The 26,188-nt window shown below is 43.6% G+C and overlaps 1 pseudogene; it reads right to left on the bottom strand.

Moving 5' to 3' along the window:
* The window catches only part of LOC132874667 (zinc finger protein 431-like), a 64,044-nt pseudogene that overhangs the window by 15,201 nt on the left and 22,655 nt on the right, over positions 1-26,188 (bottom strand).

Raw genomic sequence — 26,188 nt, 5'->3', positions numbered from 1 at the left:
GACAAGAATGACGTACTTGTACTAGGACCACATGCAGCTAGAAGTAAGTTTTCTGATTACACAGTAACTCTGGATGGCCTTTCTGTTTCTTTACGTGCAGCAGTAAAAGACCTCGGGGTGATTATTGACCCTGGACTTTCATTCGACACTCACATCAATAACATTACCCGGATAGCTTTCTTTCATCTCAGAAATATTTCTAAGAGAAGAAATTCAATGTCACTACACGACGCAGAAAAATTAGTTCATGCTTTTGTTACCTCCAGGTTGGATTATTGTAATGCCTTACTGTCTGGATGTTCCAATAAGTGCATAAACAAGCTCCAGTTAGTTCAAAATGCAGCAGCAAGAATCCTTATTAGAACTAGAAAATATGACCACATCACCCCTGTCTTATCCACACTGCATTAGCTCCCAATCAAATTTCGTATTGATTATAAAGTACTACTATTGACCTTTAAAGCACTGAATGGTCTCGCACCACAGTACCTGAGTGAACTTCTGCTCCTCTCTGACCCACCACGCCTACTTAGATCAAAAGGTGCAGGCTATCTGCTGATACCTTGTATAGTGAAGGTTACATCAGGGGGCAGAGCCTTTTCTTACAAAGCCCCACAGTTATGGAATAGCCTTCCAAGTAGTGTTTGGGAATCAGAAACAGTCCATGTTTAAGTCTAGGCTGAACGCATATCTGTTTAGCCAAGCCTTTTGTTAAGAGTGTTTGAGGGAAAGGAGTAGATCTGGAGAGTCCTCAGACAGTGTTTTGGTAAACTGGGATGTATGGATGCTGTCAGTCCCCCACTCGCTTGCTCGCTCAAGTTTGTTGATCCTGTAGTGGCTGCTGCTTTATGTCAAGGGGTGCCCTCATACCTGTGTTACCTTCTGGCTCTCCCCTTTTAGTTATGCTGTCATAGTTTTGCCAGTGTCCCTGCTTGGGACTCTGGCAAAACGTATGCTGTTCCTACTCGTCAGGTGACATTGGGCATACCCAACAACCTGTGTTTTCTCTCTTTCTCTCCCCCCTCCGTCCCTCTGAGTTACATGGCAATCCTGGCCTCTTCTGCTCCTCAGACCTGCCTGATCCATTCTGATGCCCTACATCTGGCTGGAGTCTCATCATGTCGCTCCTGTGGAGGACGGCCCCATATGGACAGTTGAAAGTCACACTTGGAAGATACTCTGGACACTTACAGTAATGCTTTTATGGCTGAGGACTACAGCTGACTTGCTAACTTTAGGACTGCAGTTGTCATTAACAGTTTTGCACTCAAGTTTCCATCAATGAAGAGTTAGAACATCAACAAAACTGACTTCATGTTAAAAATGTTATCACATTGTCTCTTATCACCCAAATGAGGATGGATTCCCTTTTGAGTCTGGTTCCTCTCGAGGTTTCTCTCTCGTGTCGTCTGAGGGAGTTTTTCCTTGCCACCGTTGCCACAGGTTTGCTCATTGGGGACAGATTAGGGATAAAATTAGCTCATGTTTTAAGTCATTCAAATTCTGTAAAGCTGCTTTGCGACAATGTCTATTATTCAAAGCACTATAAAAATAAACTTGACTAGAGGGTGAAGAGTTTGGAGCCATTGCTGAGGCGATGTGGGGGCCTTCTCTCACCCTCTGTGAGCGATCAGACAGGAAGTCCTTTATCCAGAGGTAGATGGATTAACATAGTCCCAGGTCTGTGAGGTTGGACACCAGTCTGTGAGGGAGAACGGTGTTGAATGCTGAGCTAAAGTCCACAAAGAACAGCCTAGCATAGCTTCCCTGCTGCTCAAGGTGACTGAGGGCAGTGTGGAGAGTTGTAGCTATGGAGTCCTCTGTAGACCCGTTAGCTCTATAAGCATACTGGTGTCTAACATGGGTGGGGGACTTGCAATGATGCAAGTCTGAACCAGTTGCTCAAAGCGCTTCATGATGACGGGAGTAAGTGCCACTGGACAGTGGTCATTCAGGCTGCTAATGGTCTTTTTTTGGCAATGGAAGACGGTAGAGGACTTCAGGCAGGGTGGGATGGTGGACTGCGATAGGGACTGATTGACTTATGTGACATCCTATGCTCTGTGCATAACATGGTTCTAGATGTTGTTTTATTTTACTACAAGAAACATGCCTATCAGAAATACTGGACAGAGGTGGTCAATTACTGCAGGAGTCTTGGTCAAGGTGGCTCATTGCTATTTAGCCCCTAATGTTTCACAAGCTTTAACATTAACAGCCCCATGAGCCTTTGCACTTTGGCAAGGCTCCGTGGAACTGGCAACAACTAAAAGCGACTGCCTTTTCTGGTCGCTACAATAATAATCCAACTCCCTGGACCCAAATTTATTTTCAAAATGGAATTAAAGGCCATTTAGATAAAAAAAAAAAAAAGTTAAAAAAGTGACTACCTACAAACATTTTTAATGAAAAAGTACAGTCATTGTTGTATTTTAAAAAATATTTTATGAGCCTGCATAAAAATGCATGGGGTTGCTCAAAATTCCACAGCACACTTCACTTTGTCTCACAGCACACCGGGTATATACTGTACATATCTAAATCAACCCTCACTGAACCGATGTTCAAATTATATTTTGTCTGCATTTGTGAATTCACGGAAATGAAACGTTGTCACACCAACTGTAGACCCCAGCATCAAACCAACTCGCATAGGTGGCAAATTTTGTGGCATCGAAAACCACTGGCTCATTGGTGTGGTAACAAGTTTTATATTAACTTGAGCATTAATTATAGTTAACAGTATCTGTTCAGATCCTGTAGTGTCATGCTTCTCTGTTTATCCTCGACATTTAGAAAAGAAACAAACCAAGTGTAAATGAATACATTTCTTGTTTTTATGTGTGTGTGTGTGTGTGTGTGTGTGTGTGTGTGTGTGTGTGTGTGTGTGTGTGTGTGTGAGAGAGAGAGAGTGAGTGAGTGGCTACCATGTGCATGCAGCAGAGTCAAGGAAAACTTGGTACAGTTTTTCTCAACTGCATTTGGGAAAACAGACTATAATGGAATGTTGATAATGACGACAACTAATATTTTGTGTAATACAGGAAGCTGACCATGTTTAGGAGTCGTTACGGGAGGACCTATGCTGGTGACTACCTGGGCTTCTGATTTTATGGGACTTTCATGAATAATTATACAATAAAGAAATATTTGCTTGAGCATTACTTTATTTACTTGAGCACTGAGGTGTTACTAGTATTTTTATTAACAGGTAAGTTCCACCACACTGGCTAAAAGAACCGATGTCGGATCGCATTGTGCTCAAACTTGCGATTTACACCACTACTCCACATATCTGCGAGAAGAAACTGATATTAATTGGAGCTACCTTCATCTAGTCATCATATTTTGTAACATAAAAATATACAATCTTTATAATAAAAATTATGACAAACTCACAACCGAGGAGTCTCCACTGTTCTTGGCTTCCTCTCGGTTCACCAGCTCTCCCTGGCAGGGTCCGAAGTGTGCACCTACTGGAACAGTCTCCCCCTTATTAAACACTCCCAGGCCTGCATCAGGAATACTGGACTTCTGGATTTCTAGCCCAGGAGGAAGAGTTTGTCTGGCTCGGTCAGGGACTCCCATGGGAACAGGAGTATCGGGAATGAAGAGGGGTGGTCCATGAACCTCGCATTTGTTGAGGAAGAAGGATTTGCAAACTTCACAGTCTGGGAGTAGAGAAAACACAACAGGAAGAAATGAGGCCCAAATGTGTGTGCAATCTGTGTGTCTATCTAAGGCCATATACGGTACTTTAGTACTGTATAAAGATTATCCTAAGAAAGCTTGCCAGTAAGGTTCACTGAGCATCTGGTTGAGACTAGAGGTGTCCATCAGGACTGGGATCAAACAGGACACAACAAGGTACCAGTATTGGCAAAATATATGGAAACACCTACCAAAATGACAAAACAACACAATTTGACCTTTTGTTCTCAAGTTCTCTTAATAAACTAAACATTTGCATCATAAACAAATGTTACAAGTAACCAGAGTAAATCATTCTAAAATATTATCAATATTTGGTATGGAATCCCTTGACACTGAAGTGCACTGACACGATCAGGCATGCAATCAAAGTTTATGAATAAAATCAAGTGGAATTGATCTCCATATGTCTTGCAACACTTCCCAGAGCTGTGGCAGGTTTGAAGGAGCCCTTTTCACCTTCTCTTGCTCCATGTAGTTCCAGACTTGCTCAATTATATTCATGTCAGGACTTTGGGCTGGCCAATCAAGAATTGTCAAGCTGCCATCTTGTTCTTTGTTTTGTAAATACTGCTTAACCATCCTGGCTGTGTGTTTTGGGTCATTATCTTGCTGGAAGATAAAGTTGTTGCCAATGAGAACTCTTCCAAAAGGCACAGCATGATGGATAATAGAATAGAATGCCTTTATTGTCACTATACACATGTACAATGAGATTAAAGCATCTCCAATAACAGTGCAAAACAGCATGGGGGGGGGGGGGGGGAGTGTGTAAGGGGGGTAAGGTGCACAGTCCTGAGGTGTGTGTGTTGTGTTACACATTATGGAGTGAGGTATTGCTCATTGCACAGATAAATTATTGCACAGAGAGAGTCACATTATAAATTATTGCACGAGAGATTCACATTATAAAATAAAATATTACCCATTTATGAAGTACTGCAAGGTAAGGTAGGTACACAGACTTGAGGTGTGTGTGCTGTAAGGTGCACAGTCCTGAGGTGAGGTGAATGTGTTGTGTTTCACATTATGGAGTGAGGTATTGCACAGAGACAGTCCCTTATAAAGTACTGCACATTATAAATTATTGCACGAGGAGAGTCACATGGTAAAATAAAGAGACTATAAAGTCAGAGCATATTCAAGTTCAGGGCGGTTATGGCTTTTGGAAAGAAGCTGTTTTTGAATCGGTTTGTCTTTGACCTGATGCACCTGTAGCGCCTCCCTGAGGGCAACAGGTCAAACAGATCAAAGCCAGGGTGGAAGCTGTCCTTGATGATGTTTTTAGCTCTGCTAAGGCAGCGGGAGGTGTAAATGTCCATCAGGGAGGGGAGAGGGCAACCAATGATCTTCTGTGCTGCCTTAAAGGAACAGTCCACCGTACTTCCATAATGAAATATGTTGTTCTCTGAATTGAGACGAGCTGATCCGTACCTCTCCGAGCTTTGCGCGACCTCCCAGTCAGTCAGACGCGCTGTTACTCCTGTTAGCAATGTAGCTAGGCTCAGCATGGCCAATGGTATTTTTTGGGGCTGTAGTTAGATGCGACCAAACTCTTCCACGTTTTTCCTGTTTACATAGGTTTATAAGACCAGTGACATGAAACAAAGTTCAGTTACACAAATTGAAATGTGGCGATTTTCTATGCTATGGAAAGTCCGCACTATAATGACAGGCGTACTAACACCTTCTGCGTGCTTCGACAGCGCATTGATACCTTCACTCGGAGTTGTACCATTTTTTTTTTTTTTTTTAGACAGGGCGGACGGACCAGGGCATTCGCCCGCCTGGCCGTGCCCGACGAGGAGCGCTCTCGGCCGGCTTGGGAGGCAGACGGCAGCCCCTCCTGGAAGTGCAGTTTTACCATGGGCCTCATGCAGAAAAATGACAAAGTCCCAGTTTTACCATGGGGCTCGAGTTGTACCATTTTTTTTTTTTAGACAAAGCGGACGGACCAGGGCATTCGCCCGCCTGGCCGTGCCCGAAGAGGAGTGAAGGTATCAATGCGCTGTCGAAGCGCGCAGAAGGTGTTAGTACGCCTGTCATTATAGTGCGGACTTTCCATAGCATAGAAAATCACCACGTTTCAATTTGTGTAACTGAACTTTGTTTCATGTCACTGGTCATATAAACCTATGTAAACAGGAAAAACGTGGAAGAGTTTGGTCGCATCTAACTACAGCCCCAAAAAATACCATTGGCCATGCTGAGCCTAGCTACATTGCTAACAGGAGTAACAGCGTGTCTGACTGACTGGGAGGTCACGCAAAGCTCGGAGAGGTACGGATCAACTCGTCTCAATTCAGAGAAGAACATATTTCATTATGGAAGTACGGTGGACTGTTCCTTTAACTACCCTCTGGAGCCTCTCCCTGTCTACAGCAGTGCAGCTGCCGTACCATACCGTAATACAGTACATCAGCAAGCTCTCAATGGATGAGCGGTAGAAGGTCAGCAGCAGGTTGGAGTTTAGGTTGTACTTCCTGAGGACTCTCAGGAAGTGTAGCCGCTGCTGAGCCTTCTTAATGACTGCTGTGATGTTTACTGACCAGGAAACGTCGGCGGAGATGAGGACGCCGAGAAACCGGAAGGTGTGGACCCTCTCCACATACACGTTGTTGATGTAGAGGGGGCCTAGGTCGGTACTGTGCTTCCTCAAGTCAACAATGAGCTCTTTGGTTTTCTTGGTGTTCAGAGCAAGGTTATTTTCTGAACACCAGGCTGCCAACTTTAGGACCTCCTCTCTGTAGGCTGCCTCGTCTCCCTTTAAGAAGAGTCCGACCACTGTGGTGTCGTCAGCAAACTTGATGATGACGATGCCCTTTATTGTCACTCGTCACATGTACCAGTGAAATGGTTGTGGGTCGAACTACAGTCGTGGGTGTAGAGGCAGTACAGGAGGGGGCTCAGCACACAGCCCTGTGGAGAGCCGGTGCTCAACGTGCGGGTGGAGGAGAAGTGGGGGCCAAGTCTCACAGTCTGGGGCCGGTTAGTAAGAAAGTCCTTTAACTAGGCACGTGAGAGGGGGGAGGCCGAGAGTGTCCAGTTTTCTAATAAGGATGTCCGGGATTATTGCATTAAAAGCTGAACTGTAATCCACAGAGTATGCGGACGTAGCTCTGCTGCTGCTCCAGGTGATTTAGCGCAGAGTGGAGAGCTTCGGCGATGGCGTCCTCCGTGGATCTGTTTGTGCGATATGCAAACTGGTAGGGGTCAAAGTCTGGGGGGAGGTGGTCCTTGATGTGCTGAAGAACTAGCCTCTCGAAGCACTTCATGATTACCAGGGTGAGGGCCACAGGACAGTAATCAATCATTCAGGCTGGTGACAGGAGACTTCTTCGGCACTGGGATTATTGTTGCAGATTTTAGGCAGGGCGGGATGACTGCCTGAGCCAGGGAGAGGTTAAAGATCCTGGTGAAGGTAGGGGCGAGCTGGTGGGCGCATGCTCCGAGCACCTTACCAGGTACACCATCTGGGCCAGCAGCTTTCTTGGGGTTCACTGCCAGGAGCACCCATCTGACATCGTGCTCCTGTACAGTTAAAGGAGTGGTGTAGGAACTGTGTGGTGGTGGGGGCAGGGCAGGAGCAGATGAGTGCTGCTGAGATGTTTCAAAGCGAGCAAAGAAGCGATTTAGCTCCTCTGCTAGCGGCACACTCCAGTCTCCTGTTGGCGCATCACAGTCTCTGAAGTTTGTGATGTCCTGAATGCCCTGCCACACCTCCCGTGTGTTGTTGCTGGACAGGTGGGATTCTATGCACAGCCTGTGGTTCGCCTTGGCTTTATTTATTCCTCTTTTCAGATCAGCTCGAGCAGCTCTATCATCTGACCTGAAGGCAGCATCGCGAGCCCTGAGGGGCAAGCGGACCTGGCTGGTCATCCAGGGTTTCTGGTTTGGGAAGACCCGGATGTTTTTATCCATCGTCACATTCCCGATGCAGAACTTGATATAGTCCAGCACCGTTCCTGTGAATGTCTCCAGCTCCTGGTGTTCAAATAAGTCCCAATCTGTCTGTTTAAAGCAGTCCTGTAGTTTGGAGAGTGCATTGTCAGGCCAGGTTGTGATGGTCCTTGTGGTGGGCCTGGCTCTGCGCCTGAGGGGGTGTAGGCTGGGGAGAGCAGGAGGGAAAGATGTTCTGACTGGCCGAGGTGGGGGAGGGGTAGGGCTCTGTACGCATGCTTGATGTTGGAGTAAACATGATCCAGAGAGTGTTCTCCCCTCTAGTAGAACACTTAACATGTTGGTAAAACTTCGGCAGTACAGTCTTCAAGTTGGCCTTATTAAAAGTCTCCTGCTATTATGTGAACAACGTCAGGGTGGGCTTGCTGCTGTTTGTTAATGGTGTTCAGCAGGAGAGAGCGCGCTGTGTTTACACTGGCATCAGGTGGAATGTACACAGCTGTGACAATCACTACAGTTAGCTCTCTTGGTAGAAAAAAAAAAACGGCCGGCATCTTACAGACATGTACTCGAGGTCTGGGGAACAGTGTTTATATATAATTGTTCCGTCGTTACACCAATTGTCATGCACGTAAATACAGAGCCCCCCTCCTCTATTCTTACCGGAGTTCTCATTTCTATCCTAGCGGAGCAGAGTGCGGCCTGCTAGCTGCAAGCTAGCATCGGGTATTTCCGGATGAAGCCAGGTTTCTGTGATAATTAAAACACAGCAGTCCCAAACATAGCGATTTCCAGCGAGTTGTAATTCCAGATCATCCGTTTTATGTACCAGGGATCTAGCATTGGAGAGATACAGGCTCGGTAGAGGTGGCTTGTGTGGTTGTTTTCTTTGCCTTAGCATAGCACCGGACCTGCAGCCCCACTTCTGCTTCCTCTCCCTCCTCCGTCTGCGCCGCCTCCTAGACCCGACAACAATCCACGGAGAGCCCGGCGATCTCGCTATGTCATCTGGGATGTTATGCGTGAAGAGAAAGTCGCTCGAAACAGATATCTGGTGTTGGTCACCGATGGCTAAAAGTGTCTGGCAGGTGTACTGGATGTTCGCAGAACCGATGGTGCACAAACAAGCAAAAAAGAAATACAAAAACAAAGAGCACTGAAAAGGAGAGCCGTAAGCCGCTGCAACCACGCGCGCCGCCATCTTGAGCCATTTGATTTATACAAATCAAATATGGATTTGTCTGTACTTGTCAGCAGTGAGGGTCCCATCTATTTTGTAGAGATGACCAACTCCATTGTAGGTGATTGCTCCCCATACTTGCAGGACCCCTCCACCATGTTTTACTGTGGGAGAAACACAGTTTGCCTTGCATCTTTCTCCCTTTCTGCACCTGACTTACTGTTGCATAGCGTTGCCAAATAATTCAAATTTCTTCTCATCTGAGAACATGACCCTTTTCCACTGCTCAGAAGTCCAACTCCTATGAATTTTTGCCCAGTTAAGTCTCTTCTGCTTATTTCCACCTCTCAACAAAAGTTTTGCGCACTGACACATGACCTTTGAGGCCTTCTGCTGACAGCATCTTCCTAACCAGGTATGGGGAGACATCCTTGCCTGTAGCATCTTGGAGGTCCTGTGCCAGTTCCTTGCTGGATTTCTTCCTCTCTCGTAGGGATGTAGTCTTGAGGTGCTGGACATCGGCTTTAGTCAACTTTTTCTTCCTTCCTCTGCCTGAAATGTTCTTGAAGTTCCCAGTCTTCTGGTGATGCTTGAGGCATTTCCAGACAGCACTGTGGGTCACATGCAACATTCTTTGCTATGGCTCATTATGAATGGCTCTCCTCCCGCAAAACTTTCATCCCAATACCCTGCTCTTCTGTAGTTTCTCTCTCTGATGCCATTTCTGCCTGTTGCCTGGCTGTAGTCAGAGGATAAATATTTTTTCTAATGAATTATTTGTAGAGACCACATGATTTAGTTAATGGTTTTCACCAGTGGAATAATTAGCATATCATGGTAGGATTGCCCAACAAGGAGAGATTAAGGTGGGTTTTGGGGCTAAACTAAACAAAAAAGATACTATTTCCAATATTTTTATGATGTTTATCACACAACGATGGCCAAAAGTGCTAGCGTTTTCATCGTTAAAGTATAAAATTGTGGTTAAAAAGTGTCTCTGTATCCTCAATGTATTTCAGCTGCCTTCAGTGCAGATTCTTATGTCATTTGCATGGATTAAGTATGCAAAATCGATCTTTTCCTAGGCATTTCCATATTTTGTGCCAGTACTGGATACGAGTATGAGTTTTTTTACTTCCTTGTGGGAGTAAAGAAATGGTCAGATATGAAGCTTGCAGGGCAAAATAAAACGAATGTTTATTAACATGACTGTGGCACTGCATGATGTATTTACAGTATTCTCTTAGGACTTGCCTGGTCAGGGTTGTTTTAAATTCAGCTACTTCTTTGCTTATCTTCTGGGGAACAGAATTTCCCAAATTTGTTATGAAATCACATGCAGGTACAAACAAAATTAACTGTCCACACAGTAAGTAAGAAAGTAAGTAAATAAATAAAAATAGTCCAATGCACATCTCTATTTGAGCTTGCTGACAATTATGGCATTTCTAAATCAAGACATTTTTCCTCCCAATGCCATACAAATCGGATTCACATTTAATTAAAAAAAATAAATAAAAAATAATTAAAAAAACCCCACAACAACCCCCTCCCCCCACACACACACACACCAAATGGCAATTTAAGCATAACTAATTTGCTGAAGAAGAAACCATTGGACCCAGAGGAAACCTACACTGACGGGGGAGAACTTGCAAAACTTCACATAGACAGCAACCCAAGCTTAGAATCGAATCCAGGACCCTGGAGCTGCGCCACTGTGATGCCCCGAAATCCGTATATTTGGACTCCTCTCACACCCACGGTCTCTTATTGAACATCTCATTCCAGGGGCATAATGAGGGGCATACTCTCTGTCCCCTATTAAATCACAGCTGGTTGGGATCTTCTGCGAGTTTATGCATGTGGGGAACAGAGAACATAGCACTGTCCTCCAGGTGTGTTTTGCCATCATGTGACACAGTATAGCGAACCCCAGCCAGACAATGATGAAGCTTACTGATGTTTCAAGAAGCATTTTTTTTGTTCAGGAGTCATCCTTAATTTAAACACAAATATACTTCCTTTCTTCACAAACATCGTAAGAGCTGCAGATGGACAAATAAAATAAAATTAGCTCTCACAAGCATAAACATTTCCATAATGCCAGTTAACCACACGTGGACATTTATCAAATATTCACTCACATATAAATCGGTCAAAGCACATGAAAAGCTAGAAAACCAGCATTAACACAACATTACAGCTTATCCATATAGCACCCTTTCGCATAAGCTAACCTTAACATGGCTAATACAACAACGATATATCAGGGCTCGAAATTCGTATATTTTTTCCACCAGCCAGCCGGACTAGTTACCTTCCAAAGTAACTAGCCAAACAGAGAATCAACTCGCCAAAATTTGTTCATATATGAATTTTACTCAGGGGTGAAAGTAATTTATTTCTTGCCGATACTAATGTTTTGAGTCAGTGCGCGCGCGCCGAAAAATACACCTAATTATTTATTATTTTCTACTTATCAAGCATTCACTAGGACTTCTTATCAGTCAGTAGTACTAGTATAGTACTTTTTTTTTAATCACACTATCATTCATTCATCCACCTGTATCAGTTTTTGATTATAAATAAATTGCAAACACATCATTTCAACAGCACAATCGTTTCAATAACTTTTTTTTAGCTGAACAGTTGAAAACTAACTTTTCATTTTGGACATTCTGTCTACTAAAACACTTTGGATACCAGCTGCGCACGTTGGCGCAAGATGGTTAGTGCGTGGAGCCCACTGCTTATCTCGCACGTTGTCTGTCGAGTGAAACACGGAAGGAATTCACTACAGACATAATTCAGAGACAAGTCAGAATGAGTTATATGCAATATATATTGAGGAAAACGTGTTGCTTTTGGTAAATTGACGTTAGCAGGTGTGGTGTTACGCTGAAAGTGCATTTTTTTTTCAGCAACAGTATATTTTTCTTTCCGGTACGGCCAAATCTTTTAGTGGTACGCCGGACCGGCCAGGACCGGCTTACTTTCACCCCTGATTTTAATTCTCTCAAAAATAACACAAAAGAGAGTAGTTACCATTAGACAGGTCATGACAGGGGATAATCAGAAAAAATTTGGGGTCAGAATTTTTATTGTTGATTATAGTTCTGTAAACAATCCAGAATTTATTTCAATTTGGGGACAGTCAAAATTTTCAATATGGCCGCCAAAATCCAAGATACCCGATTTTCGCTAAAACTTCTCATTTTTTCAAACAATAATTTATATTTTGCCATATTTTAACAGGGTATGGGGGCCTTGTATAATTCCTGAACATTTTATAATATTGTATAATAATTATTAGGCCTATAGCAAAACTAATGGTGATGATACACGGGGCAACTTTTTGGGCAATGTTGCCGAGCAATGTTGCTGGGCAATTGCGTTTTGACTCTTTTCTATTGAGATTGGGCAACATTGCTTCTTTCTGAATGGTTTTGATAATCTCTGGCAACTTTTTGAGATAAGCCAATCAGAACGCGAGTATCGAGTCATGTGACCTCCGGTGAGGTTCGGATCAGAAATTTCAAACAAATATGGCGGCCGCTCAGTGTCAGTGGAGTGAAGAGATGGAGAGACTCCTCATCTGTTTTTATGCCGGTAAGTTGTTATTTTAATATTCTATATGGAGGAATTTACCTCACCAAAGCTCTAAAAAACAACAGACAGCTTGATTAAATGGTCACAGCAAAAATTAAGACATCGATTTTTTTTAGCTAACTGTAAACTGCCGTTGCTAACTGTTGTTGCCCATTGTTAGTTGCCCTGAAAAGTTGCCCTGTGTCTCACCTAGTTGCCCGTTGCCAGCAACATTGCTCGGCAACATTGCCCAAAAAGTTGCCCCGTGTATCATCACCATTAGTCATCAAATTTGTAATTGTGGAAATAGTTTCACTTTCACTTTAGGGTGAGCATGTGAGCATAGGGTGAGCAATGATAACATCTTTAAGTTCAATGACATGGACAGTCTGGGCCCTATAATGTTAGATAGCCTATCTGTGACAATTACGGCGTGAAGTGGACTTAAAGACGCTGCACAGTTTGCTATATATTGTCTAGTGAGGGCGAATTCGAAACTTTCCTCTAAGATATGCAATAGCAACCACATGATAGCGATTTAAAAGGTAAGAAAGTATTATTAACATTTGTACTATATGCCCAGATCTAGGTGGGGTTAGCCACCTGGGGGACCCTGGTCTGGAAAATTTTCATTTTCAGGCCTGTTCTCTTAAGAGTTCTTTGTAGGCCTATAAATAGGCTTGTATACACAGGTGTATATGTATGAAGTTAAAATTATATTAATCTAATAAGGTAAACATTTTTATTACATACTGATTTGTAGGCCTATCAATATTGCATTTTTGAGAGGGTGCATTTTCCATGTTTCAGCAAAACAATGTTATCATCTGGACCATTTTTATCTCTGTCTCCTGAGGAGAAATGCTTACTCTGCAACTGTGAATTGTCTGGAAAGGATGTAAAACCTATTCAGCAGACTGGCTTTCAGACCCTAAAAGAGACTGCAAAACTGTGGTCTGAATGTGATGGAGTTTGCAAAGATGAGCCATACAGGTCGTTCCATGGGGCCTTGCAAAGGTAGGCTATCTAACATTATAGGGCCCAGACTGTCCATGTCATTGAAATTAAAGATGTTATCATTGCTCACCCTATGCTCACATGCTCACCCTAAAGTGAAAGTGAAACTATTTCCACAATTACAAATTTGATGACTAAGTTTTGCTATAGGCCTAATAATTATTATACAATATTATAAAATGTTCAGGAATCATACAAGGCCCCCATACCCTGTTAAAATATGGCAAAATATAAATTATTGTTTGAAAAAATGAGAAGTTTTAGCGAAAATTGGCCATCCTGGATTTTGGCCGCCATATTGAAAATTTTGACTGTCCCCAAATTGAAATAAATTCTGGATTGTTTACAGAACTATAATCAACAATAAAAATTCTGACCCCAAATTTTTTCTGATTATCCCCTGTCATGACCTGTCTACATTGTTCATGACTAATGTGCATTTATTTCAAGAGCCGGAGTATTTTGATACTGTTGTTAAATACATAAATGAGAACACCACATAGCACCATAATATAATAATCAACAAATAATAAATATATTGGACTTTTTCTCCCCCCGGTCTGCAGGTTGGGATGTCTGTAAACCAATCAGGATGCTCTTTGTCTAGCATGCACTTCATGAACAGGAACACACGCAGTCTCCCTCGCGCACTCCGTCATATACGCGATACAGACATTAATGTTTCGCGTGCACGCTCTTGCTCGCTTGCTCTAGATTCCGGGAGATATTCGCCAATTTGCGGGCATCAGGGAGCAGTGTTGCCAGATACTGCTGACGTTTTCCAGCCCAAAATATGTTCAAAACCCACCAAAATGCACTTAAAACCGCCCAATCTGGCAACACTGTCAGGGAGCCACTATCAATATGCGGGAGACTCTCGGAACTTCCGGGAGATTTGGGATGTTTGTTATATGCATGCGCAGTAGTGAAAAAAACGACAGCCTGATGAACACGGACACGGCACGCGCTTAATATGTGGCAACTTTAGTTGACGGTGTGTCTGAATCTTCGCTTCATATATCTTCTTTTTATTTTCAACTAGCCAGCCGGGCTGGCTAGCGACAGGAATTACTTTGCCAAATGAGAAATTAAGTCGCCTCGGGCGACTGGACCACCGCAAATTTCGAGCCCTGTATATGTAAACACCCTTTCGGCAGTTAATTAGGATAACACATCACAGCAAACAGTCATAAAACAAGTTGAAACACACAATACCTTGTTCCCATTTCCAGCTAGGCGCTTAATTATCCATAATAAAACTTTACATTGCAAGGCAAGGTCTTCAAAACACCTTTTCCGTCCGTACACTCTTCAATTAGCTGCCGTTCACGTGTGAACACCTATGCACAAGTTGCTGACTCTCAGATGAGAGTACGCCAGAAGGGCTTCAAAATAAAAAGACCCGAAAACGTAAAAGGCACTAACAAAAATAAAACTTACAGGAAGTAGTTAACTTGCTTATATACCATCAGTAAGAGTCATTTACACTCCCACCAATCATGAGTAAATAATGGAACAGTATACGGTTTACATTAGGCACGAATGATTTCAAACTGAAAATGACCTTCCCTATAGAAATAACTTGTTTAGAAGGTGGAAAACCCTTTTAAACCATGAACTATGAGCTTACAAGCTATAGCTGGAAGGTATTATTAACTATAGGGTGAAAAGGCTTAATCAGTCTCCAGCAGCAAGACTAGCTTCTGGACTGGGCGCTCCACTTCAGACATCTTGTGAGACACTCCTCTTTCTTGCCAAGCTTGCTGTCACCGAGGCAGACCTTAACTCTCCTTACTAGTCCGTCTTTGTCAGTAGCGATTTCTGAAACTCTCCCCAACCTCCACTCGTTCCTGTGCACATCCTCTCCTTTCATCATTACGATATCTCCAACTTGCAGATTTCTCCTGGGAGTATGCCAGTGCTGTCTGAGGGCAATGTTGGCTAGGTATTCCTTTCGCCATAGACTCCAAAACTGTTCTGCCAGGTACTGAACATGTTACCACCTTTTCTTGCTATACATGTCTTCTCTGATGAACTCACCTGGAGGAGGCAAGGCCTTGACATATTTTATAGTTGGGAGATGATTGGGGTGAGTGGCTCGAGGCTGTGTGTGTGTGTGTGTGTGGGGGGGGGGGGGTCACTGAGGTTGTTAACAGTCAGTGGACGGCTGTTGACAACTGCCATAGCTTCATAGAGGAAAGCTCGTAGTGAAGCATCGTTTAGCCTACCAGAAGAAAGAGCAAGCGTGGCCTTAGGATGCCTTTCACTGTACTAATCTGTCTCTCCCACACCCCTCCGACATGGCTTGAATAGGGTGCATTCATGCTGAACTCGCATTGTTTCTCAGCAAGAAATGCAGCCAGCCAGTCTGCACTGACTTCTTTGAGCTTCTTTGAGTTCATTTTTGGCTCCAACAAAGTTGCTTCCTTGATCAGACTTGATTTGACGAACAGTGCCACTTATGGCAATAAAGCATCGTAGCTCATTTATGAGGGCGTCGGTGGACATGTCGTCAAGCATCTCAATATGGATGGCGCTGGAGCTCAGGTAAGTGAAGAGAAGACCATACACCTCGTTTTCCTTTCTACCCTGCTTTGTGAAAAATGGACCAAAGTAGCCCATTCCACAGAAGGTAAAAGGGGGGGGGTGATGGTTCCACACGTTCAGGGGGGTAGATCAGCCATCCTTTGCTCTTCCGTTGGTTTCCGAAGCAGTCTACAGGTAACGCATTGATAAATGTAGGATGCTACTGCCTGATTGATGCCAGGAATCCAGTAGCCATGGGACCTGATGTCATTAATGGCAAGACCTTTGCCTTGATGTTTCATCCTTTCGTGGTGACGAGCAATGATCATCTTTGCAATGTGATGATCCTCGGGGACGATTGCAGGGTGCTTGATGGAGTCGGGAAGAGAAGAGCTGCACGGCCTACCTCCCACCCTGAGGATGCCATCTTTGTCAAGGAAGGCATCAAGTGAGTATAATGGATTTTGAGATGGTAGGGGGATCACTTTGCTCAGCCGTTTCAACTCCTCTTGATACACATTTTTCTGCAGGTCTATGATTATGCAATGTTCTGCATGTTCTCGTTCTGTTACAGTGGTGAGACTGTTTGATCTGTTCTTGCTGATGCACCTTAGTATGCGTGCAACAGCTCGAGTAGCCAGTGACCAAGCTGAGAGCTTAGATAAGCGATCAAACAAGGCTTACTCATTCTGTGGTTCTTGTGCCAAGCACTAGAGCACTTCTGACCTCTGGATCTCCGATCATTAACTCTGGAATCTCAGCAACAGGCAGCTTCATTTCCTTGTTCCATAAGAACTTGGGTCCAGTGAGCCAGGTGGATGAACGAAGCTCGCTGGGAGTCAAGCCCCTAGAAGCATGGTCAGCAGGATTCTCATTGGTTGGGACGTATCTCCATTGCTGAGGGGCCAAGCTGAGATGAATCTTCTGAACGCGATTAGCCACAAAAGGTGTGGAATCGTCATGCTTCATTGTTGATGTATCCCAAGATCACCTTAGAATCAGTCCAGAAGAACTCCTCAATCCCAGTAGATACAAATTCGTCCTTGAGCATGTTGCTCATCTTCACAGAAACAACTGCGGCTGTTAGTTCCAATCTCGGAACATTTGTAACCTTGGATGGTAAGACGCGTGCCTTTCCTACAACTAAGGCACAGTGAACATGTCCCTCTTCATTTTGAAGTCTCAAGTATGAGCACTGGCCATAACCCTTAAGGCTAGCATCCGAGAAATGATGCAGCTCTGTCTTTATGACCTTTCCAAATCCAGCAAGAGAGTAGGTACGGGACATGGTAACATTATCTAATTGGGCTAGATCACTTCTCCACTGTTCCCATTTTGGACAAAGTTCATCTGGGAGAGGATCGTCCCAGCCTGTGCCTCGCCTATACATCTCCTGAAGAATGGATCTTCGCTTTGAGCAGAACAGGCACCACAAACCCGAGAGGGTCATACAAGGAAGCCACTACAGACAGGATGCCGCGACGTGTTGCAGGCTGATCCTTTAGGCTAACGTTAAGCCGGAAGTGGTCAGATTCCACATCCCATTGAATCCCTAGGACTCTCTCAAGTGGCAGGTTGTCGAAGGGGAGGTCCATATTTTTCACATTAGTTGCTCGTTCTGAGGGTGGTATACTCTCTAGGACGTCTCTGTCGTTCGACACAAACTTGTGTAGTCGCAGACCACCCGTGGTGCACAGTTTGCGAGCTTCTCTGGCAAGCTGAATAGCATCTTCAGTGCCTTCAACACTGGCAAGCCCATCGTCTACATAAAAATCCCTCATGATGAACCGGGAGCCTTTAGGGTAGAGGTTGCTATTCTCTTTAGCTAGATGCTTCAGCCCGTAGTTTGCGCATCCAGGAGAGGAAGCAGCACCGAACAGATGCACCTTCACCCGGAACTTGCTGGGCGGTGAGTTCAAGTCTCCTTGCTTCCGACAGAGAAAGCACAGGTAGTTGCGATCAGCCTCATACACATGAAAAAAAACGTTCCATCAATTTCGCACATCAGAGCAACAGGGTGTTGTCAAAAGCAAATGAGAACACCACTCAACTTGTTCAGCATGTCAGGACCAGAGAGGAGGTGGTCATTTAGGCTGGTTCCTTCGCATCTGGCGGCGCAATCGAGCACTACGCGAAGCTTTTCCGGCTTCTTTGCATGGCGAACACCGTGATGAGGAACGTACCATCTCACCTTCACTCCCACCATCTTCAACCTGCTCTGCATCTCCCTTCTCGATTACCTCCTCCATGAACTCGACATAATGCTCCTTATACCTTTCGTCCCGTTGCAGTTTCCTTTTCAGGTGGTTGAGGCGTATCATGGCTGAGTCTTTATCATCAGGCAAGCTAGGTCTGTTTTTGAAGGGCAGGGGCATTTCATAGTGGCCATGCGTGTTTTTCCGTATACCCTCATCTAGCTTATGGAGGAAGGCGATGTCGTCTTGTGACACTGCTTTGCTGTCTTCACTGCCATCCTTGAAGTCAGATTCTAGAATGCGAATAGCATTGGTAGAAGTTACCAGAGGCAGCTCTTTAACCGTGATTTTGTGACACAGGCAACTTGTGCTCAACGGATCATGGCCTTGGGCTGAGCGCCCCACAATAGTCCATCCTAAGTCTGTCCGTATTGCACAGAGTTCCTCATCTCCTCCTAGGATGACCTGCCTTGGTGCCATGGCTCTGGAGCAGTTGTAGCCTATAAGAAGTTCTACTTCACAGTCCTTTAGTGGTTGGATTTTGTCTGCCATTTCTTTGAGATGACTCCATTGTTTAGCCGTCTCACAAGTGGGAATGCGAGCATGGTTAACGGGTATGCAATCCTTCGTGTAGGCAACTGGAAGATCAACCTGAATAGCAGAACTGTATCCCCTTACACGAAGGCCGGAGACACACTCACTTTGGAGAACTGTTTTTTCCACTCATGGTGGTCAACTTCAACTTCACTGGATACTTGTCAGCAATTAGACGGTCGCTCACTTCTTGGTCGACGAATGTTCTATCGCTTTGAGTGTCAAGTAGAGCATAGACAAGCTTCTCAGCTATTGAACTGTTTTTAGTTGACACCCACACTGGTATTACCATCGATGTGTAGGATGAGCCTTCGCCTGTTACACTGAGTGATGTTGCAGCAGCAGCACTTGGAGTCATCCCTGTTTCAGATGAACACCTTTCCTTTCCATGGTTGTAATCATGGAGGACTGTAGGATGCCTTCCTTTGCAGTTGTCACAGAAGTGACTATGACGACAGTCTTTTGCGCCGTGTCCAGATTTAAGCATCCGTAACATGGTTTCTTCTCCTTTACATGGTTCCGTCATTCTGCCAACATCCCTGTGAACTTGGGACATGCATGAAGTTGGTGTCGGTTATCTTGACAAAGGATGCATGGAGCTTTAGCCCTTTTCTGGTCTGACCTTTGATTTGTGTTGTCTGTAGCTGTGCGAGGTGAGAACACTGGCCTTGTTTCTCTTTGTGTCTCAGATTTCTCTTCTCAGTGTTCGAGTCTGATGAAGGAAGAGCATGAAGCAATGTAATTGGATTGCAGGCAATCTCAGCTTCAGTTGACACAAATGTTGCACAGTCCTTGAAACTTGGAAATTCTTGCTTCTCGTTCAGGCACTGGGTGACTTGTCGGTTCCAGTGTGAAGCTGCCCAGTCTGGTAGTTTGTGCGCAAGCTTCTGGCTCTCCTCACAGTCATTTAGTATGTCAAGACCCTTGACGTGAGGCATGGCATCTTGACAGGCATTCAGAAAATCTGAGAAGTTTGAGTCCTTGAACATCCTTAGGTTGAATCCTTGGCCAATTGGTGAGCTTCTCTCTGAATGCTCGCTGAATGGCGAATGGCTGGCCAAAGCGACGATTTGGCTTGTTCCAGGCCTCCTGATAGGCTTCATCATCATTCCGGAAGAAAGTGCCTTCTAGCACCTGGCATGCTGGACCACAAACGTATTTCTTCGGATAATAGTTTTTCAACTGGTGTGACTGCTCTTTGGTCAATGAGTGAGGTAAACGCTGCTTTCTATTCAATGGAATTGCATCACCATTGAAGACAAATGGCTCTGGAACAGGGAGCCTACTTAAGGCTATGCTGTCTTGAAAGACCCGAACAAGAGGGGAAACATCTGTGTGAGGGGGTGTTGCAACATGAGATAGAGGGACTGCAGTTACAGGCACACACTGTTTCCTTTCATCGTTAACGCAGTCAGCAGCTTCATGTTCCGTCTCTTTATCGTATACCTTTAGCTTAGCTTGAGCTGCCCGCACTTCCTTCACTGCCTGTAATCGCTCCAACTCATGCCTTTGTGCCTCCAGAGGCTTCTGTTGTTGTTCCTCTAACTCTCGGATGACTTCTCTTTGTCTTTCTTCTGTCCCCATCATTTCATAATTTGCTTCCTTCACTGCTAGCTCTGCAGCTGCACGCTTGGCTGCCATGGACGAAGCTGTGGAGTGTTGGTCAGACTTGCTGTGACTTGTCAAGGAAGCAGCAGATCCATAGACAGACTTTGCATAGTCACGGTGGAGCAGTTCATGAAGGCGGCGTCTTTCCATGTCCTCATTAAACTCACCTTCTTCGTCTATTGCTCTGCCGTAGGCAATGGCGATGATTTCTGTGGTAACTGATTCGCAAGTGTCAACTCCTCTTCTCACGCTGGTGGAAAGTGTGGCAAGATCTCGAATTCCAAAATACAGGTTCATTACTTCTTCCTTCACTTTCTTAAGCTCTTCAATGAGAGGCAAGAGCTCACTCTCTGGCATGTACATCTTCAGCTGATCTCTTGCTTTGCATATGTCGAGCTTCCATTTTTTGTACATGGAGAGCAGCCGTTTCTCCTTTTTCTTGGCCTCTTCATCTTGTAGTGCACGCATTTTCTCTGTCAGGTTCCGCGCATGTTCAGAGCGTCGAGGCCCTTCAGGTTCATTCAGGTCAGGTGTCTCAGATACAATCGCCACTGAGTGGAGCTCACTCTGGAAGTCTTGAACTTTGTGCTGGGAACCAGGCCTCTGCTCCTCTGTCTCCTTGAAGCTACCTGACTTTGACATTATCAACTCAATTTGAAATTATTAAGTCAGAAGAAACCTCAAGTATGATCGAACCTTTGCAATAAACAGAAAGTTGCTGTAGATATCCAGGTAAGTATTACAATAAAGGCAAACCTTAAAGTACTTGAAATGCAAATATCAGAATATGAGTATGAACAACTAGCAGAGCTGCATTAACATGCAGACACTCAAACAACTGTAAATGTCCAGGTAAGTACTGTAATAAACACAGTTCTCAAAGTACTTGGCATGCAAAAAATATAAAATGTCCTTAATAAAAAAAAGTGTGTATGTGAATGTGTCCATGTGTGAGTGTAAGCAACAGTTTCTTTCCTTTGCTGTAGATGAGAAGATGAGTATGAAAAGTTCACTGGTTCAGTCTAAAAGGGCTGTTCATGTGGAGCTCACCTTGTTGCAGTCTGTAGACTGTGTAATATAGGTGTGTACTCTCAGTTCTGCTTCAATGTCAGTGAATGTGACCGTACTTGACCATTGCATCGAATCCATGAAACCGCTGCCTGGATTGCCGAAGTGGATCACGTGCCGACACGTCGGGACATGTTCATGATGAATCCATGTAGACAGCACATGGCGAAGTAGTAGCAGCAGGCACGCCGTGAAGACCCTCCATCATGGCCCGTCATAATGGCAGCAAGTCGTCGGATCGATGAGGGCAAGCTCTTACTATAGCGAACCCCAGCCAGCCAATGTTGAAGCTTACTGATGTTTCAAGAAGCATTTATTATGTTCAGCCGTCATCCTTAATTTGAATACAAATATACTTCCTTTCCTTCACAACCTTTCTTCACAAACACCGTAAGAGCTGCATATGGATAAATAAAATAAAATTAGCTCTCACAAGCATAAACGTTTCCATAATGCCAGTTAACCACATGTGGACATTTATCAAATATTCACTCACATATAAATCGGTCAAAGCACATGAAAAGCTAGAAAACCAGCATTAACACGACATTACAGCTTATCCATGTAGCACCCTTTCGCATAAGCTAACTTTAGCATGGCTAATACAACAACGATATACGTAAACACCCTTTCGGCAGTTAATTAGGATAACACATCACAGCAAACAGTCATAAAACAAGTTGAAACACACAATACCTTGTTCCCATTTCCAGCTAGGCATTAATTATCCATAATGAAACTTTACATTGCAAGGCAACGTCTTCAAAACACCTTTTCCTTCTGTACACACTTCAATTAGCTGCCGTTCACGTGTGAACACCTATGGCCAAGTTGCTGACTCTCAGATGAGAGTACGCCAGAAGGGCTTCAAAATAAAAGACCCGAAAACGTAAAAGGCACTAACAAAAATAAAACTTACAGGAAGTAGTTAACTTGCTTATATACCGTCAATCAGAGTCATTTACACACAGCATGAGCTTCAGTTGAAAAAGAGGAGTTTGATGCCTTTACATGTCTTGGAGGAAGTACATGTTAGCCTTCACTCACATGGTTAGAGAGACCTGGCTAGTGGGTGGATACTAGCAGGTGACCACACTGGACAAAAAACAGGTGGAAGAAAGAGGAAAACAAAACAAAAAACTATAATCTTCTAATGTGGTGAAGACGTTAGGACACATATATTTAACATTTATGGAAGGAGACCCAGATATCAGTCAGTAAGTTTCCCCAAGATGGAAGGGTCTTCAAGACAGAGGACTTTGTGCTTTCTGGTTTCTCAGTCACACGACATCCCACTTTTTTTTTTTTTGGTCTCAGAATAAAACACAGGAGTGGCTGGAGAGAATGACAGACATTAGGCCACATTAAATGTAAACAGAAACAAATTAAACATTCAATGTGTCATTCATTAATAAATTAAAAATTGCAATAACAAGCAAATCACTATGGTTTGAGGGGAATCCTACACTTTGGGCCATGCCGTTATATGAAAATAAAATCACGCGGCATAGATTTTTACACACACCCATCGTGTGATATTCCATACTTTTTTTGTTCAGGTTAACATCAGTTTATAACGACTAAAGTATTTTAAATAAGTAAGTTTCTCTCACTCCTCGCTACCATGTTACACGCTCTATAAACAAAGTTCATACTTTAATCAGTAAAAAATCTAAAGGTCACAATTTGTTGATTAAAATGAGAGAGACTGAGGCTACATCCCAAATGTACTGTATTGCACTTTTAGTGCACCAGATAGTGTGCAGGGTAGAATAAACAGTGAGTGTTACTGAGCACCAGAGTGGCCTAATGTCTTACAGAGATAATCTTTATCGTCAGGATCTTCCACTTTAACGGAGAGACCTTCAGGTGGGTTGTCGAGATCGTCTCCATAGTTGTAGATATTCAGCTCCAGCGTCTCCTCTTTCTTCACACAGGCTTCTGAGGTCTCTCCATCCATGGATGTCTCGGTTTTCATGTCCTCACACAGCTAAAGATCAAACAACAAACCTGTTAGGGCGGGACGGTATCCATCCCACTCGGGAAGGTGCTGCTCTCATTTCTCACAGCATAGCTCAGTTTCAGAACAGGCCTAGTTAATCTGCGACAATCCAGTGCCAAGGCCAGGGAGCAGACAGACAGACTAAACTGTCTGCCTGTTACCTGCACAGAGTCATCACACAGGTACCATTACATTGAAGCATGAACTGTTAATGAACTTCTTACTGATCTCACACAGACGCACACAAAACCCCGATTCCAAAAAAGTTAGGACAAAGTACAAATTGTAAATAAAAACAATGCAATGATGTGGAAGTTTTAAAATTCCATATTTTATTCAGAATAGAACATAGATGACATATCAAAGGTTTAAACTGAGAAAATGTTTCATTTAAAGAGAAAAATTAGGTGGATTTTAAATTTCATGACAACAACACATCTCAAAAAAGTTGGGACAAGGCCATGTTTACCACTGAGAGACATCCCCTTTTCTCTTTACAGCAGTCTGTAAACGTCTGGGGACTGAGGAGACAAGTTGCTCAAGTTTAGGGATAGGAATGTTAACCCATTCTTGTCTCATGTAGGATTCTAGTTGCTCAATTGTCTTAGGTCTTTTTTGTCGTATCTTCCGTTTTATGATGCGCCAAATGTTTTCTATGGGTGAAAGATCTGGACTGCAGGCTGGCCAGTTCAGTACCCGGACCCTTCTTCTATGCAGCCATGATGCTGTAATTGATGCAGTATGTGGTTTGGCATTGTCATGTTGGAAAATGCAAGGTCTTCCCTGAAAGAGACGTCGTCTGGATGGGAGCATATGTTGCTCTAGAACCTGGATATACCTTTCAGCATTGATGGCGTCTTTCCAGATGTGTAAGCTGCCCATGCCACACGCACTAATGCAACCCCATACCATCAGAGATGCAGGCTTCTGAACTGAGCGCCGATAACAACTTGGGTCGTCCTTCTCCTCTTTAGTCCGAATGACACGGCGTCCCTGATTTCCATAAAGAGCTTCAAATTTTGATTCATCTGACCACAACAGTTTTCCACTTTGCCACAGTCCATTTTAAATGAGCCTTGGCCCAGAGAAGACGTCTGCGCTTCTGGATCATGTTTAGATACGGCTGCTTCTTTGAACTATAGAGTTTTAGCTGGCAATGGCGGCTGGCACGGTGAATTGCGTTCACAGATAACGTTCTCTGGAAATATTCCTGAGCCCATTTTGTGATTTCCAGTACAGAAGCATGCCTGTATGTGATGCAGTGCCGTCTAAGGCCCGAAGATCACGGGCACCCGGTATGGTTTTCCGGCCTTGACCCTTACACACAGAGATTCTTCCAGATTCTCTGAATCTTTTGATGATATTATGCACTGGAGATGATATGTTCAAACTCTCTGCAATTTTACACTGTCGAACTCCTTTCTGATATTGCTCCACTATTTGTTGGCGCAGAATTAGGGGGATTGGTGATCCTCTTCCCATCTTTACTTCTGAGAACCGCTGCCCCTCCAAGATGCTCTTTTTTATACCCAGTCATGTTAATGACCTACTGCCAATTGACCTGAGGAGTTGCAATTTGGTCCTCCAGCTGTTCCTTTTTTGTACCTTTAACTTTTCCAGCCTCTTATTGCCCCTGTCCCAACGTTTTTGAGATGTGTTGCTGCCATGAAACTTCAAATGAGCCAATATTTGGCATGAAATTTCAAAATGTCTCACTTTCAACATTTGATATGTCGTCCATGTTCTATTGTGAATACAATATCAGTTTTTGAGATTTGTAAATTATTGCATTCCGTTTTTATTTACAATTTGTACTTTGTCCCAACTTTTTTGGAATCAGGGTTGTACATATTCTTTCTGCAAACTTAATTCATACATTTAAGTTTTCTTTTCCTTTAAATATGTTTTACTCTTAATCTAGTCCATTTAACAAAGTGCCAAAATTTAAACTTTAATATGCAGTTGCCTTACTTTTCTTTTCAGTGTATTAGTTATACATATGTTACGGTAATTGCATCAGAAACATTCTAAAATTAGTTATAGTAATACAGCAACTTATTTTAAGGCGGCAGTTCTTGGGTTCAGATCCCTTTGTGATCAACAGGAGGTCATGATGATCGATTCTCTTCATTGGATTGCATAAGATGGAGCAAACCACTGTTCATATTTTCATGCGCATTTTTGTTACAACACTACTTGATCATAGATAAATAAGGTATCCCGTAGATTTTTCAATCTATCATATACCCAAGTAATCGATAACAAAACAGTTTAACTTGCATATTGAACTTTAAGGTGAAATTTCAAATGTGTATACATTAATACTATTTAGGTCAGAAATCATTGAGACACTGGTAAAATCTATCCTATAAATCAGTGATTCTCAAACTGTGGTACGCGGGCTCCATTCGAGTGGTACGCCAAAGATTTACTTAATTAAATATAAATTTAAAAAATAATAAAACGACCGCGTGGGTTTCCTCCGGGTGCTCCGGTTTCCCCCACAGTCCAAAGACATGCAGGTTAAGTTAACTGGTGACTCTAAATTGACCGTAAGTGCGAATGAGAGTGTGAATGGTTGTCTATGTGTCAGCCCTGTGATGACCTGGCGACTTGTCCAGGGTGTACCCTGCATTTCGCCCATAGTCAGCTGGGATAGGCTCCAGCTTGCCTGCGACCCTGTAGAACAGGATATAGCGGCTAGAGATGATATGAAAATAAAACGTGAAATACTATCCATAATATCTGAATGGATGAAAATATCAACCGATGACAAGAAAATGAAAGGAGATACAA

Source organism: Neoarius graeffei, chromosome 26 (genome assembly GCF_027579695.1).
Source record: "Neoarius graeffei isolate fNeoGra1 chromosome 26, fNeoGra1.pri, whole genome shotgun sequence".
Taxonomy (NCBI): Eukaryota; Metazoa; Chordata; class Actinopteri; order Siluriformes; family Ariidae; genus Neoarius; species Neoarius graeffei.
Note: the sequence above shows the minus strand (reverse complement) of the source record. Positions and strands in the feature narration are given on the sequence as shown.